The following is a 5115-nucleotide window of genomic DNA, read 5'->3' on the forward strand; positions in this document are numbered from 1 at the left end:
GTGGGAGTGAGTTATATAGTGTTAGCTGTTGTTGTTTATATTTACTGCAGGTGGTGAATATGTGTTTTATGTCTTCTATAGTATTGCAGTGAATGCAGTTTGGGCTTGTATGTCTGTTTTGCTTAAATAATGTTACGTTTAAATTGGTTTGATTACTTTGTATCCTGTTTATTACTTTGTCTGCTAAAATGGAGTTTGTGTAGTTTTTGTTTTTTGTTGTTGGTTTAGTGAATAGTGTTTTGATCCATTGAGACTTACATTTTTGGATGTTATTGTTAAAGTTTTGTTGTATTATATTGTGTTTTATTAATGTTTTTGTTTCGGTTTTGCTTGTGTGAAATTGTAAAGTGGGTATTTGGTCAGTTGTAGCTATTTTTGCTGTTTGGTCTGCAATTTGGTTTCCTGGTATGCCTGTATGACTGGGTATCCATACTAATATTATTGTTTTGTTTGCTGTTTTGAGTTTTTTGTGGGTATTTATTATTTGTTTGATTAAGTCGGGTCTGCATTTGGAGGATTTGTCAGCTATTTGTTTTATTGAGTTTAGTGAGTCAGATATGATGATGTTTTTGTTGTGGTCTGATGTTTCTGTTTGTTTGTAAGCTTGGAGAATGGCTAGTAGCTCTGCTGTGTTTGTATGTGTGTAGTTTGCATATTGGTATTTGTTTGTACTTTGTGTGGGCTGTGTTGTATGGGTACCCAGCCCTGTTATTTGGTTTTTATTGTTGTATGATGCATCTGTATAGATGTGTGTATGTTCCGGCCAGTTGTCTTGGATATAATTAAGTGATATTGTTCCCTTTTCTATGTTTGTGAGTTTGTAATGCTTGTTGAATATTTTGGTTAGTGATGTGTCTGTTTCGGGGGGGGGGGGGGGGGGGGGAGGTAAAAAATGTATGAGTTGTCTGGGGGTGAGTGAGTTATGTGTTCTAGATTATGTGTTTTAATGAGATTTTGTAGGTGGGTTATGAAGGGTGCTATGTTTGTCTTGTTTTTGAACTTTTTAGGGTAGCTGGTCTTGAGTTTTTGTATTTATGGAGTATTTCGTTGTAAATGGGGTTTTGTTGTGCCCCAGCCCAGTAATTAAGAATAGATTGATGTCGTCTAAGTTGTATAGATGTATTGCCTGTCATGATTTGGAGTGTATTGAGGGGGGTGCCATTTCTAGTCCCCAGGGCTATCTTGAGGGCCTTATATTGTAGTGAATTGAGCTTTTTTTCCAGTTTATCTGTTAAAGAGTGGAGAACCGGAGCGGCATAATCTATTTTTGCTTGAATAAGAGTTTTGTATATGTTTAATAGTGTTTGTTTGTCAGCTCCCCAGTGAGTGCCGCTGATGGCTCTCATTAGATTTATATCTTTTTGGCAGGAGTTGACCACGTTATTGATGTGGGGAGCCCATGTGAGATGTTGGTCAAATGTGACTCCTAGGAATTTTGCTTCTTTTTGGAATTTAATGTTTTCTTTAAGGAGTGTGAGTTTGGGTGTTAAATTTGGCATATGGGGTTTTTGAAGACAATTCCGATGGTTTTCTTGGTATTAATTTTGAATCCCCATTGGGAAGCCCAGTTTTCTAATTTCAAAAGAGTTGGTTTTATTCTGTTTTCAATTTGTTTTATGGATGTTGATGACGACCAAAATGATATATCATCAGCGAATTTTGCTGTGGTGGTATTTTTAGGGGTAGATGGGAATATGTCGTCAATCATTAGATTAAATAGGGTGGGGGACAGGATACTTCCCTGGGGGGTGCCGTTCTCAAGGGTGTGAGGGTCTGATAGGGTGTTGCTTGATTTTACTGTTATGTTTCTGTTATTTAAGAAAGAATGAATGAAATTTAGGATTCTCCCATCAATTGCTTTATCTATTAATTTTTGAATTAGGCCTTGTTGCCAAACCATATCAAATGCTTTAGAAAAATCTATAAAAGTGGCCACAGTGTATTGTTTTTGTGCTTGAGCTGTCCTAACATCATGTTCCAAATTTAAAATATGATCTAGAGTCTGTCTGTTTGCTGTGAAGCCACTCTGGTCCTCTTTTATAAGGCTATTGTTTTGTATTTTATGCTTTAGTCTGTTGTTTATTACTGTTTCCATTATTTTACATAGATGAGATGTGAGAGAGATGGGGCGATAGGAGTCAGGGTCATTTGGGGATTTCCCTGGTTTTAGAATTGGCACCACTAAAGCATTTTTCCATGTTTTGGGGAGGTGGCCAGAAGTCCAAATTTGATTGTATAGTTGAAGTATTAATTTTTGAATTTTGATGGGGACATGATTGAGAATTTTGTAGCTTATATTGTCTAATCCAGTGGCTGGGGCTGTATTTTTGCTTTTTAAGGCGTTTTGTAGTTCGTGGATATTGATGAGTTTATTTATGGCAAGATGTGAGAGTGGTGATCTATTTTGGAATGCAGGTTGAGTGTTTATAGTGTCTTGTATGCGTTTGGAGTGGTTGGCGGAGCTGCTTACGGCCGAAAGATGGGCCGCCATGGCATTGGCCTTTTCTTTATCTGTTTTAAGTTGGGGAAAGTTGGGCGAGTTAGAAGATTTGGCGATGCCTTTTATTGCTTTAAGCTTATTCCATAGAATTTTTGAATTTTGTTTGCCCATCGTCAAAGTTGATGTAAAAGTTTGCCAATGGTTTCTTTTTGTTGCCATGATTAGTTCTTTAGTAAGATTTCTTTGTTTATGAGCCAAATGGAGTTTAGTTCTATCATGTTTAGCCTTATTGAGAGCTTTTTTCCTGAGTTTTCTAGATTGAATAATTTCAGGGCTCCACCATGGTACTGTATTATGTGTGGGTTTTATTTTAGTGGTAGGAATGCATTTAATGGATATGTTGTATAATATATTACTAAGGTTTGTGTTGAAGGTATCGATGTCAGTACTATGTATGCTGTGTGTGTCTATTTGGTTACATAGTGTGGCGAACTCCTGCCAGTCCGCTTTAGCAAAGTTGAATTTAGTTTGTTTTGGGGAAACAGAAGTGGGATTGGGGTCAGATAGGGGCTTGTCGGGGAGGATATTTATAGAAATTTTAATGGGGAAATGGTCACTGCCCCAGGTGTCATTGTGAGGGTCCCAAGTGAGTTTTTGGAAGAGTTGGGGGGTAGTGATGGATAGGTCCACTGCAGTGGGAGATTGTAGGTGGCTGGTTGGGAATCTTGTGGCTCTATTGTCGTTTAAGCAGATGAGATTTTTGGTGTCTAACCATTCTATTATGTATTTTCCAAATCTATCTTGGTAATTTTTAGTGCCCCACAGTGGGTGATGTGCATTAAAGTCTCCTAGGATGAGGGTATTTGGGCCTATAAATTTGGAGAGAGTTTCTAAATCTTCAGGGTTAAACGGTTTGGTTTTGGTGTGGTAGCAGTTAATTACAGTTATTTTAGTGTCATTGATGGTGATATTAGCCGCCAGGACTTCTAGATTAGGAGTAGGGATAGATAATTCTTTGTATTGAACGGTGTTTTTGATAAACAGGCCTAGTCCTCCATGGGGGGGGGGGGGGGGGGGGGGGGGGGCCTGGCTTATTAGGTGGTCTGGTTCTATCTTGTCGAATGAAAGTGTAGCCTGGCAATTTGAAGGCTTTTTTGGGAGATAGTTTTGTTTCTTGTACTGCTATTATATATGGGGCAATTTTGTTTAGGGCAATGAGGGCCTTAAGTTCATGCCCATTAGTATTGAGACCATTACAGTTCCACTGCAAAAACACCATGGGGCTGATTTGGAAGAAGGGTATGGGATTGATTTAACTTATTATTTGAGAGCTTTTATGGCAGTTTGGAAGTGGTGATATGGTTTTTGATATAGGTTAGACACCAAGGCTATGTTGTGAATTTTTTTGGGGGTGGGGTTTTTGATAAGAAGAACTGCTGACAGGAATTCTATGATCTTGTTTGTGTTGGAGTGTAGTTTTTGTGGGGTGATTGGTTTGGGTGTAGTTGACCTGAGTGATTGTATTTTCTGGGCGAGTAGTGGTTTTCTAGATAAATGTGCTTTGGCTTTGTGTGTTTTGGATTGAATTTGTAGTTGGGTGGCTAAGATTGGTATGGCAGATCTGAAGAGTGTGTGAATGGGGGTTTGGATGGGATGAGAAGTTGGTTTGGGGGGGGGGGGGTAGGATGGACGGGGAGAGGGGGTTGTGGTTGGGTTGGGATATGTGTTGGGGGGGGGGGGGTAGGCTGGTCAGGTGGGGGGTAGGGGTAGGTAGCAGGGGGGTGGTGGCCTTGGGGAGGGTGTTGTGTGTTGTGGGTGGGGGTACTGTTGGGGGGGGGGGCATACCTGGGTTGGGTTATCTGTGTGGGGAGGGGCAGTGTTTACTACGTGGGTGGGTGGGATGGTGTTTGTTGGGTGGGGGATGGTCTGGTGGGTTGGGACAGGAGTGGAGAAGAGTTGTTTACGTTTGGACTGGATGGGTCGGGTATGGGTAGGGGGAATAGGGGCAGGTAGTGATGTAACGATGATGTGTCTGATTGATCTTCATAATCTGGATGGCTATTGTATGGTTGTAGTATTCTGGCCGGTTTGGGTAAGTGTTCCTGTTTGATGTGTTTGTTGAGCCGGAGGATGTGTTGTTGTTTGAGTGGGCAAGTATTTTGTGTGGCTGTATGACCTTCGGCTTCACACTGTATACAGTAGGCCGCCCATGTGCACTCTGGGGTTTCATGTCTCAGGGACCCACATTTCTGGCACATGGGCGGTTGTCGGCAAGTAGCTGTAGTATGGTTGTAGGAGTGGCATATGTTACATTGTGGTGGGTTTTTTCTTATTGGATTAATTTTGTATCTGAGTGCTCCGAAAGTTATATGTGTGGGTAATGTAGTGCTCTTGAAGGTAAGAAAGATAGTTTGTGTTGTGGTTCTACCTGGTATGGGTGTTCTGTTATTGATGCTCTTGTAATCTGTGATTTGGGGTTGTGTGTGGAGTTGGTTTGCTGTTTGGATGTACTCTAGTATGTCCTCTTGTGTGTCCCTATGGTCTATGTATATAACCCCTTGTATAGATGTGAGCCATTTTGGTGTTTGCCATGTAATGTTAAGAGCATCTATCATTGTCTGTCTACGTGCTTGGTTGAGTGTGTCTTGTGAAGGAAAGGTGATCTTAAACCCCCT

This window comes from Haliotis cracherodii, unplaced genomic scaffold (assembly GCF_022045235.1).
Source record: "Haliotis cracherodii isolate W230 unplaced genomic scaffold, xgHalCrac1.p SCAF_5, whole genome shotgun sequence".
NCBI classification, from domain to species: Eukaryota; Metazoa; Mollusca; class Gastropoda; order Lepetellida; family Haliotidae; genus Haliotis; species Haliotis cracherodii.